At 39.1% G+C, this 13,252-nt stretch overlaps 1 non-coding gene across 1 annotated transcript; it reads left to right on the top strand.

Annotated features, from left to right (window-relative positions):
* The first annotated feature begins 12,687 nt into the window (after positions 1 to 12,687).
* Positions 12,688 to 12,905, top strand: LOC137315467 (small nucleolar RNA U3). The gene has a single exon (XR_010961447.1). It is a non-coding gene; the product is annotated as a small nucleolar RNA U3 (small nucleolar RNA).
* The last annotated feature ends 347 nt before the right edge of the window (positions 12,906 to 13,252 follow it).

Genomic DNA, 13,252 nt, shown 5'->3' with positions numbered 1-13,252 from the left:
AAACTGAGATGAGGAGAAACTTCTTCACTCAGAGGGTGGTAGGTCTGTGGAATTTGCTGCCCCAGGAAGCTGTGGAAGCTACATCATTAGATAAATTTAAAACAGAAATAGACAGTTTCCTAGAAGTAAAGGGAATTAGGGGTTATGGGGAGCGGGCAGGAAATTGGACATGAAGCTGAGTTCGGATCGGTCAATGCCCTGTGGGTGGCGGAGAGGGCCCAGGGGCTATGTGGCCGGGTCCTGCTCCGACTTCTTGTGTTCTTTAGATTTGTGGTTGGGATCAGATCAGCCATGATCTTATTGAATGGCGGAGCAGGCTCGAGGGGCCGATTGGCCTACTCCTGCTCCAATTTCTTATGTTCTTATGTTCTTATGATAACTAATACACTGGGGAATAAATTTACAGTTGTTTGATAATTTGTTCATGATAACAAATGCACATGGATAAATTACAGTTAGTTGTTCAACTGGACATGATAACAATATAGAGGGAATGAAGTAACAATTCATTGTTAAATTGGATGTTATAAACAATATACATGGTACAAGTCACAGTTAATCGTTGAATTAGACCTGATAAGCAAAGCACATTGATTAAAGTTACAGTTAATTGTTAAATTGAGCATGATAATTAATACACAGGGATTAAAGTTATAGTTGATATTTAAATTGGCCATAATAACTAATATATAACGGAATAAGGTAGCAGTTAATTTCCCTCCCTATTGGCTTTCATATCAAATTTAAAAATTATTGTTACTTTACTCCGCTGTCAAATAGCTATCATGGTCATGATAACCAATACACAGTGCATGAAGTCAGTGTTAATTGTTAAATCGGGCATGATAAATAACACTCGGGCAATAAGATCTCAGTTAATTGTCCACTTGGATATAATAACTAAAGAACACCAATAAATTGTTAAATTGGGCACATCAGCAAATACACCGGGGAAATGAATGGACATTTGTTTGTTAATGTCATCATGGTAATCAATACGCAGCGTAAAAGCCTTGCAGTTAATTGTTAAATTGGACAGGATTACGAATACACAAGGAAATAAAGTTACAGTTAATTGTAAAAATGGACATGATAACTAATACACAGGGGAATAAAGTTACAGTTAATTGTTAAATTGAACATGAAAACTGATACACTGGGGAATAAATTTATAGTTGTTTGTTAATTTTGTCATGATAGCCAATATATGATGGAATAATTTTGCTGTTAAATTGGACATGATAATTAATATACAAGGATTCAAGTTACAGTTAGTTGTTAAATTGGACATGCTGACTAATAAACAGTCGAATCAGCTTATTGCTAATTGCTAAATTGGTCATGTTGACCAGTATACAGTTAAATAAAGGTTATGATAACAAATGCACATAGAGATAAAGTTACAGTTAGTTGTTAAATATGACATAAAAACTAATACACTGGGTAATAACTTAAGAGTGTTTGATAATTTGATCATGATAACTAATAGACAGGGATAAATTTACAGTTAGTTGTTCAATTGGGCATGATAACAATACACTTGGTATAAAGTCACAGTTAATTGTTAAATTGGACCTGATAACCAAAGCACATTGATTAAAGCTACAGTTAGTTGCTAAATTGGGCATAATAACTAATGCAAACGGATGAAAATCAAAGTTAATTGTTAAATTGGGCATGATAATCAATGCACATTGATTAAAGCTAAAGTTAATTGTTAAATTGGGCATTATAACTAATGCACAGAGATTAACGATGCAGTTAATTGTTAAATTGGGCATGGTAATTAATGCACAGAGATTAAAGCAACAGTTAATTGTTAAATTGGGAATGATAACAAATGCACAGGGAATAAAGCTACATTATTTGTTATATTGGGCATGATAACCAATGCACGGAGAATACAGCTACAGTTAATTGTTAAATTGGGCATGATAACTAATGCACAGAGATGAAAGCTACAGTCTGTTGTTAAATTGCTCATGATAACCAATGCACAGGGATTAAAGTCACAGTTAATTGTTAAATTGGACCGGCTAACCAATGCACAGAGATTAAAGCGACAGTTAATTATTAAATTGGACCTCATAACTAATGCGCAGAGATTAAACTTACAGTTAATTGTTAAACTTGGCATGATAACTAATGCACAGGGTTGAAAGCAAAATTTAATTGTTAAACTGGACCTTTAAAAAATGCACATTGTTTAAAGCTAGAGTTACTTTTTAAATTGGACCTGATAACTAAACCACATTGATTAAAGCGACAGTTATTTGTTAAATTGGACCTGATAAATAATTCACAAAGATTAAATTTGCATTTAATTGTTAAATTGGGCATGATAACTAATGCACAGAGATTAAAGCAACAGTTAATTACAGTTAATTGTTAAATTTGACATGATTACTAATGCACATTGATTCAAGCTACAGTTAATTGTTATATTGGGCATGATAACTAATGCACAGAGATTAAAGCTACAGTAAATTGCAGTTAATTTTCAAATTTATCATGATTACGAATATACATTGATTAAAGCTACAGTTAATTGATAACTTGGGCATGACAACTAATGCATAGGGATTACAGGTACAGTTAGTTGTTAAATTTGGCATGATTACTAATGCACATTGATTATAACTACAGTTAATTGTGAAACTGGACATGATAGCTAATGCGCAGAGATTAAAGCGATAGTTAATTGTTAAATTGGACCTGATAACTAATGCACATTGATTAAAGTGAAAGTTAATTGTTAAATTGGGCATGATAACTAATGCACAGAGTTTAAAGCGTGAGTTAATTTTTAAATTGGATCTGATAACTAATGTACAGGGATTAAAGCTACAGTTAATTGTTAAATTTGACCTGATAACCAATGCAAAGAGATAAAAGCTACAGTTAATTGTTAAATTGGACCTGATAACTAATGCACATTGATTAAAGCTAAAGGTAATTGTTAAATTGAGCATGATAACTAATGCACAGTAATTAAAGTTACAATTTATTTTTAAATTAGACCTGATAACTAATGCACATGGATTAAAGCTGCAGTTAATTGTTAAATTGGACCTGATAAATATTGCACATTGATTAAAGTTACAGTTAAATGTTAAATTGGGCAAGATAACTAATGCACATTGATGAAAGCTACAGCCTGTTGTTAAAATGAGCATGAAAACTAATGCACCATGATTAAAACTACAGTGAATTGTGAGATTCGGCATGATAACAAATGTACATTTATTAAACCTAGAGTTAATTGTTAAATTGCTCATGATAACCAAAGCAAGGGATTAAAGCTACAGTTAATTGTTAAATTGGACCTGATACCTAATGCGCAGAGATTAAACGTAAAGTTAATTGTTAAATTTGGCATCATAACTAATGCACAGGGTTGAAAGCAAAATTTAATTGTTAAACTGGATCTTTAAACCACTGCACATTGATTAAAGCTACAGTTATTTGTTAAATTGGACCTGATAAATAATTTACAAAGATTAAATTTGCAGTTAATTGTTAAATTGGGCATGATAACTAATGCGCAGAGATTAAAGCGAAAGTTAATTATTAAATTGGGCATGATAACAAATGCACAGGGATTAAAGCTATATTATTTGTTAAATTGGGCATGATAACTAATGCGTAGAGATTAAAGCGACAGTTAATTTTTAAATTGGGCCTGATAACTAATGTACAGGGATTAAAGCTACAGTTAATTTTTAAATTGCTCATGATAACCAATGTACAGGGATTAAAGTCGCAGTTAATTGTTAAATTGGACCTGATAACCAATGCACAGGGATTAAAGCAACAGTTAATTGTTAATTTGGGCATGATAACTAATGCACAGGGACTAAAGCTTGAGTTAATTGTTAAATTGAACCTGATAGCCAATGCACAGAGCTTAAAGCTACAGTTAATTGTTAAATTGAGCATGATAAATAATGCACAGGAATTAAAGTTACAGTTTATTTTAAAATTAGACCTGATAAGAAATGCACATGGATTAAAGCTGCAGTTAAATGTTAAATTGGATCTGATAGCTAATGTACATTAATTAAAGCTACAGATAATTGTTAAATTGAGCATGATACCAAATGCACAGGGATTAAAGTTACAGTTAAATGTTAAATTGGGCATGATAACTAATGCACATTGATGAAAGCTACAGCCTGTTGTGAAATTGAGCATGATAACTAATGCACAATGATTAAAACCACAGTTAATTGTTACATTTGGCATGATAACAAATGTACATTGATTAAACCAAGAGTTAATTGTTAAATTGCTCATGATAACCAATGCACAAGGATTAAAGTCACAGTTAATTGTTAAATTGGACCTCATTAAAAATGCACAGGGATTAAAGCTACAGTTAATTATTAAAATTGGGCATGATAACCAATGCTCAATAATTAAAGCTACAATTAATTGATAAATTGAGCATGATAACTAAAGCACATGGATTAAAGCTACAGATAATTGTTAAATTGGGCATGATAACTGATGCACAGGGATTAAGGTTACAGTTAATTGTTAAATTGGACATTGTAACTAATGCACATAGATTGAAGCTACAGTTCAATTTTAAATTTGGCATGATAACTAATCCTCATTGATTTAAGCTACAGGTAATTGTTACATTGGGCATGATAACTGATGCACAGAGATTAAAGCTGCAGTTAATTGATAAATTGGACCTAATAGCTAATGCACAGTAATTAAAATTACAGTTAATTTTTAAATTGGTCCTGATAACCTACACACATTGATTACAGCTACACTTAATTGTTAAATTGGGCATGATAACCAATGCACAGTGAATAAAGCGACAATCAATTGTTAAATTGGGCGGGCGGTACACGACCCAATTTATACCCCAGTGAGCTGACACATCGGGGGAGGCCTCACGGTGTTGGAAATGCAGTGAAATACATTGAAGTGTTTATAAACGCAGGGAGATTTCATAACAGGGGAGGCCTCACAGTGTTGGAAATGCAGTGAAATACATTGAAGTGTTTATAAATACAGAGAGCTGACATACCAATGGAAGCCTCACAGTGTTAGACACGGAGTGAAATACAGTGAAGTGTTAAAAAACACAGAGAGCTGACATACCAGGGGAGGCCACATTGTTTTGGAAATGCAGTGGAATGCATTGTAGTTTATACACATGGGCCTCTAAGTCTCTTGTGATTTTGTGATTTCCGTTCCCACTGCTGTTTCCCTGCACCAGTAACAAAGTACAGTCCTGGTCCCACTGCTGCTGAGACCCTGTGCTTCTGCCATCTCAAGCCTTCATTTCTCCAGCACTCTCGCCAACTCACATATATAAACACTGAATGCTGCTACATCAGGGGATCCTCACAGTGTTGGAAATGCAGTGAAATACAGTGAAGTGTTTATAAACACAGGGAGCTGACATACCAGGGGAGGCCACATTGTTTTGGAAATGCAGTGAAATACATTGTAGTGTTTATAAACACAGGGAGCTGACACACCAGGGGAGGTCTCATCGTGTTGGAAATGCAGAGAAACACTTTTAAGTGTTTATAAATGCAGAGAGCTGACATACCAGGGGAGGCCTCACAGTGTTGGAAACGGAGTGAAATACAGTGAAGTGTTTCTAAATACAGAAAGCTGATACACCAGGGGAGACCTCACAGTGTAGGACACGGAGTGAAATACAGTGAATGTTTATAAACACAGAAAGCTGATACACCACGGGAGACCTCACAGTGTAGGACACGGAGTGAAATACAGTGAATGTTTATAAACACTGAAAGCTGATACACCAGGGGAGACCTCACAGTGTAGGACACGGAGTGAAATACACTGCAGTGTTTATAAACACAGAAAGCTGACACACCAGCGGAAGCCTCACATTGTTGTACACCGGGTAAAATACACTGTAGTGTTTATAAACACTGAAAGCTGATACACCAGGGGAGGCCTCACAGTGTTGGACACGGAGTGGAATACACAGTCGTGTTTATAAACACAGAAAGCTGACACATATGTACATTGGAAGATCGGAACAGGAGTAGACCAAAAGTCAAAAAGTAATGGGCAGTTTGCAAAAGTCATCCAGGCAGATCGGAGTCGATCTTACAATCGTCTGGATAAATTATCCATTGCTCCAGTGTGCGTTGAGTAAGTAGCACCTCACACTCCCACAGTGCTGTGATATGAGCCAGTACCGAGTCAGTCTCGGTCATGCACACGCGAATCCACGAGTCCGGGAGTGTCAAAAGGTGCACGGTGAACAATCACCAAAGAGAGGGAGTTTTGCGGCTTCCCTTCCTTAGCTCAGCTGGTGGAGTAGAGAATAGTTCATTAACATCAATCTTAGATTACTGTTTCAATTCCAGTTTGAAGGAGCAAGGACACTTTTGGATGAAGCAGCAACTAGCTCAAGGCCTCTCTTTTAACTTTCCAGGCAGCCGACAGCTCAAGATGTTGACACCTCTTTTCCTTTCTCAAACCTGAAAGCTTTCTGTGCCGGCCCGAACACGGCTGTTTCACTCGAGTATTTTTCTCTGCTCACCGGCAGGGAGCGGCTTTGAGCAGCAACATTTTTAAAATTTCAAAATATACTTTATTTCATAAAATTTAAGGATACACACAGTTCAGCGTAAAAGTCACAATTACAGTTCAAAGCAATACAAAATAGTTCGCACACACTGTCATCCCATTAATTCAATGCAAAACACAGTACATATCTTATATTACATTCTGTGCAATACAAGGTGGGGTGGACATAGTACCTATCTTAATATACATTCTGTACAATACAGGGTGGGGTAGACTCAGTGCATGTCTTATATTACATTCTGTACAATACAAGGTGGGGTGGACTCAGTACATATCTTAATATACATTCTGCACAATACAGGGTGGGGCAGACTCAGTACATATCTTATATTACATTCTGTACAATACAAGGTGGGGTGGACTCAGTCCATATCTTATATTACATTCTATGCAAGGTGGTGTGGACTCAGTACATATCTTATATTACATTCTGTACAATACAAGGTGGGTTGGACTCAGTACATATCTTATATTACATTCTGTACAATACAAGGTGGGTTGGACTCAGTACATATCTTATATTACATTCTGTACAATGCAAAGGGGTGGACTCAGTCCATATCTTATATTACATTCTATGCAAGGTGGTGTGGACTCAGTACATATCATATATTACATTCAGTATAATACAAGGTGGGGTGGACTCAGTACATATCTTATATTACATTCTGTACAATACAAGGTGGGGAGGACTCAGTACATATCTAATATTACATTCTGTATAATACAAGGTGTAGTGGACTCAGTACATATCATATATTACATTCAGTATAATACAAGGTGGGGAGGACTCAGTACATATCATATATTACATTCTGTATAATACAAGGTGTAGTGGACTCAGTACATATCATATATTACATTCAGTATAATACAAGGTGCGGTGGACTCAGTACATATCTAATATTACATTCTGTACAATACAAGGTGTGATGGACTCAATACATATCTTATATTACATTCTGTACAATACAAGGTGTGATGGACTCAGTACATATCTAATATTACATTCTGTACAATACAAGGTGTGATGGACTCAGTACATATCTTATATTACATTCTGTACAATACAAGGTGTGATGGACTCAGTACATATCTTATATTACATTCTGTACAATACAAGGTGGGGTGGACTCAGTACATATCTAATATTACATTCTGTACAATACAAGGTGTGATGGACTCAGTACATATCTAATATTACATTCTGTACAATACAAGGTGTGATGGACTCAGTACATATCTTATATTACATTCTGTACAATACAAGGTGGGGTGGACTCAGTACATATCTTATATTACATTCTGTACAATACAAGGTGGGGTGGACTCAGTACATATCTTATATTACATTCTGTACAATACAAGGTGGGGTGGACTCAGTACATATCTAATATTACATTCTGTACAATACAAGGTGGGGTGGACTCAGTACATATCTTATATTACATTCTGTACAATACAAGGTGGGGTGGACTCAGTACATATCTTATATTACATTCTGTACAATACAAGGTGGGGTGGACTCAGTACATATCTTATATTACATTCTGTACAATACAAGGTGGGGTGGACTCAGTACATATCTAATATTACATTCTGTACAATACAAGGTGGGGTGGACTCAGTACATATCTAATATTACATTCTGTACAGTACAAGGTGGGTTGGCCTTGAAGTTCAGCAAGTCCGGAATGAAATGATTTGCTGATCTTTAGTATTTCGGTCTGTGAAGACGTCACCGAGCACTCTTCCTCCTTCAGGCTGCTGATCACCAGAGGTCTCTCAGTGCAGCTTCTGGAGCGGACTCTGGACCGGAAGATGATGCTTGAGGCTTCTTTAACTGGACGGGTCTCATCACCCCCCTCCCGCCCCCGCCGTGAGATGACAGGGTGAGGACCCTTTTACTGCATAGATCACACCTTGAGATCACAGTTTATAGAGTGTATTAGGGACTGTTTCGTAGATCAATACGTCGGGAACCAACAAGGGAACACGCCATTTTGGATCTGGTAATGGGTAACGAAACAGGTTTAATAAATGATCTCAAAGTAAAGGATCCCTTGGGAATCAGTGATCATAACATGATAGAATTTCACATCCAGTTTGAGAGCGAGGATTTTGGGTCTGAAACTACTATATTAAACTTAAATATGGGCAATTATAAAGGAATGAGGGCGGAATTGGCTAAAGTGGACTAGGTAAAGAGATTAGATGGTATGATGGTAGATAAGCAGTGGCAAACATTTAAAAAGATATTTTATGACTCGCAACAGAAATATATCCCTGTGAGGAGGAAAGATGCCACAAAAAGGATGAACCAACCATGGCTAACCGAGGAAGTCAAGGATGGGACCAGGTTAAAAAGAAAAAGCATACAACATGGCAAAGATTACTGGTAAGCCCGAAGATTGGGAAAACTTTAAAAACCAGCAAAGGGTGACTGAAATAACAATAAAGAGGGAGAAAATAAATCATGTGAGTAAACTAGCAAGAAATATTAAAAACTGACAGTAAAAGCTTCTACAAGTAGATAAAAAGGGAAAGGATAGCTGAAGTAAACATTGGTCCCTTAGAGGATGAGACTGGGGAAATAATAACAGAAACAAGGAAATGGCAGAGGAATTGAACAGATATTTTGTATCTGTCTTCACAGTAGAAGACTCTAATAATGTACCAATAATAGCAGAAAACCAAGGGACAAAGTGGAGGGAGGAACTAAAAACAATCACGAGCACTGGAGAAAAAGTACAAGGTAAATTAATGGGTCTAAAGGCTGACATGTCCTCTGGACCTGATGGCTTGCATCCGAGGGTCTTAAAGGAAGTGGCTACAGAGATAGTGGATGGTTTGGTTGTAATCTTCCAGAATTGAATAGATTCTGGAAAGGTCCGAGCGGATTGGAAAACCGCAAACCTAACACCTCTATTCAAGAAGGGTGTGAGGCAGAGAGCAGGTAATTATAGACCAGTTAGCCTAACATCTGTCATTGGGAAAATGCTAGAAACCATTATTAAGGAAGTAGCAGCAGGACATTTGGAGACTCATAATAAAATCAAGCAGAGTCAACATGGTTTTATGAAGGGGAAATCGTGTCTGACGAATTTATTAGAGTTCTTTGAGGAAGTAACGGGCAGGGTGGATAAAGGGGAACCAATGGATGCAGTATATTTGGATTTCCAAAAGGCATTCGATAAGGTGCCACATAAAAGATTACTGCGCAAGCTAAGAGCTCATGGTATTGGGGGTAATATACTGGCATTGATAGAGGATTGGATAACTAACAGAAAACAGAGAGTCGGGATAAAAGGGTCATTTTAAAAATGACAATCTGTAACTTGTGGGATGCCGCAGGGCTCAGTGCTGGAGCCTCAACTATTTACAATATGCATCAATGACTTGCATGAAGGAACAGAGTGTCTTGTGGCCAATTTTGCTGATAATACAAAGACAGGTGGAAAAGCAAGTTGCGATGAGGACACAAAGTGTCTGGTAATGGATATTGACAGGTTAAGCGAATGGGCAACATTTTGGCAGATGGAATATAATTTGGGAAAATGTGAAGTCATCCGCTTTGGGAGGAAAAATAAAAAGCAAAATATTATTTGAATGGAGAAATACTACACAATGCTGCGGTACAGAGGGATCTGGGTGCCCTTGTACATGAAACACAAAAAGTCAACATATTGGTGCAGCAGTTAATCCGGAAGGCAAACGCAATATTGGCCTTTAATTCTAGGGGAATGGAATATAAAAACAGGGAAGTCATGCTACAACTGTACAGGGTGCTGGTGTGACCACACCTGGAGTAATGCGTACAGTTCTGGTGCCCTTATTTAAGGAAGGACATACTTGCATTGGAGGCAGTTCAGAGAAAGTTCACAAGGTTGATTCCAGGGACGGAATTGTTGTCTTATGAGGAAAGATTGAACAGGTTGGGTCTATACTCATTGGAGGTTAGAAGAATGAGAGGAGATCTTATTGAAACATACAAGATTCTGAGGGGACTCGATATGGTAGATGCTGAGTGGATGTTACCCCTCATGGGGGAATCTAAAACTAGGGGACATAGTCTCAGAATAAGAGGTCGCCCGTTTAAGAAGGAAATGAGAAGGAATTCCTTCTCCCAGAGGGTCGTGAATCTTTGGAATTCTTTACCCCAAAAAGCTGTAGAGGCTGAGTCATTGAATACATTCAAGGCCGAGTGAGACAAATTTCTGATCAGCAAGGGAGTCAACGGATATGGGGAAAAGGCGGAAAATTGGAGTTGAGGTAAAAATCAGATCAGCCATGATCTCATTAAATGGCGGAGCAGGCTCGAGGGCCCGAATGGCCTGCTCCTGCTACTATCTCTTATGGTCTTCAGGTCTTATGATGAGGTCAAGTAGGTTTTTCCCTCGTGTTGGTTCACTCACCACCTGTCGTAGGCACAGTCTGGTAGCTGTTTTCTTCAGGACTCGGCCAGCTCGGTCAGTAGTGGTGCTACTGAGCCACTCTTGGTGATGGACGTTGAAGTCCCCCACCGAGAGTATATTCTGTGTCCTTGCTACCCTCAGTCCTTCCCCCAATTGGTGATCAACATGGTGGAGGACTAATTCATCAGCTGAGGGAGGGCGGTAGGTGGTAATCACAGGAGGTTGCCTTGCCCATGTTTGACCTGATGACATGAGACTTCTTGGGGTCCTGAGTCAATGTTAACTACTTCCAGGGCCATTCTCCCCTGACTGTATACAGCTGTACTGCCAGCCCTGGTGAGCCTGACCTGCCGGTGGGACAGGACATAACTGTGGATCAATGATCACAGTTTAAGTGTCAAGCACTCACTGTCTGAATCAATGATCACAGTGCTGGGTCACCCACCCACAGTGTGAGTCAATGATCACAGTGCTGGGTCACCCACCCACTGTGTGAATCAATGATCACAGTGATGGGTCACCCACCCACTGTGTGAATCAATGACCACAGTGCTGGGTCACTCACCCACTGTGTGAATCAATGATCACAGTGCTGGGTCACTCACCCACTGTTTGAATCAATGATCACAGTGCTGGGTCACTCACCCACTGTTTGAATCAATGATCACAGTGCTGGGTTACTCACCCACTGTGTGAGTCAATGATCACAGTGCTGGGTCACCCATCCACTGTGTGAATCAATGATCACAGTGCTGGGTCACCCACCCACTGTGTAAATCATCGGGTCTTGACAGGGTAGATGCTGAGAGATTGTATCTCCTGGCTGGACAGTTTAGATAGGGGGCATGGTTTCAGGATAATGGGTCGGCCATTTAAGACTGAGATGATGAAGAATTTCTTCACTCAGAGGGTGGTGAATCTTTGGAATTCTCTACCCCAGAGGGCTGTGGATGCTCAGTCGTTGTGTATGTTCAAGGCTAAGGTGGATAGACATTTGGATTTTTTTTATTCGTTCGTGGGATGTGGGCGTCGCTGGCGATGTCAGCATTTATTGCCCATCCCTAATTGCCCTTGAGAAGGTGGTGGTGAGCCGGCTCCTTGAACCGCTGCAGTCCGTGTGGTGAAGGTTCTCCCACAGTACTGTTAGGTAGGGAGTTCCAGGATTTTGACCCAGCGACAATGAAGGAACGGCGATATATTTTCAAGTCGGGATGGTGTGTGACTTGGAGGGGAACTTGCAGGTGGTGTTGTTCCCATGTACCTGCTGCTCTTGTCCTTCTGGATGGAATCAAGGGATCTGGGGATCGAGCAGGAAAGTGGAGTTGAGGTTGAAGATCAGCCATGATCTGATTGAAGGGCGGAGCCGTCTCAAGGGGCTGTATGGCCGACTCCTGCTCCTATTTCTTACATTCTTATGTTCTTATGATCAGGACAGTTGCTGGAGGCTGGTATCTACATTATGCAAATTAGTGCCTACTGAGTCATGGCTGCACGACAGAAACGCTATTTCTTTTTCACAGAATTATAAGTTTACAAAAGGTGAAGCGAAGATTAATTGCGTTTTTATTCGATTCCCTGCCGGGTGCAATGAATGGTGGAAGAATTGGTCCGCGCTCAGCCTGTGTTAAAGGGGGCTCGCTGAGGGTGGAGAGCGGTGTTGCGGCATCCTTTCAGTAAGACTGTACTTTTAGGGATCATTTCTATAGTTTTTGAACTTGAGAAATGTGTTCTGAAGTGTTTGGTCTCACTAACCACGAGGAGGAGATGGAGCTTTTCCTTCTGAGCGTGAAGCGGGTTGCAAGTGTTGTTTTATACCAGCGCTTGTGGCCATTGATGACCGTTCCCTTCTCTCAGAGTGCGAGAAGTGGAAGAAGGAAATGCATTCTGAGTGGTTCGTGTTTCTACAGCTCAAAAGTAGCAATATTTATCCGCTAATTATTTTATATTTAAAGGTGCTTCTCTCCAGCGAGAGTGTAAGTCTTTGCCACCTCAGCCGAGCTCGTACTGCTATCTGTTGCTCTCCCCTCCTTTTTCGGTTTTGAACTCATCAGTCAGAGTTTGCACTGAACTGATTCGGCACAGTCGCTGAAATAACGTAGTTAATGGGGCACAAAATCTAGGCTTGCAGTACTGAGGGACTTGCATTACTGATTAAAACGTTGCTCCGCCTGCCATCTCAGGTGGATGTAAAAGATCGCATGACGCTATTTCGAAGAACTTGAGGGGAGTTCTCCGAGGTG

Source organism: Heptranchias perlo, unplaced genomic scaffold, assembly GCF_035084215.1.
Source record: "Heptranchias perlo isolate sHepPer1 unplaced genomic scaffold, sHepPer1.hap1 HAP1_SCAFFOLD_55, whole genome shotgun sequence".
Classification (NCBI taxonomy): domain Eukaryota; kingdom Metazoa; phylum Chordata; class Chondrichthyes; order Hexanchiformes; family Hexanchidae; genus Heptranchias; species Heptranchias perlo.
The sequence above is the reverse complement of the archived record's forward strand: the minus strand, read 5'-3'. Positions and strand labels throughout refer to the sequence as shown.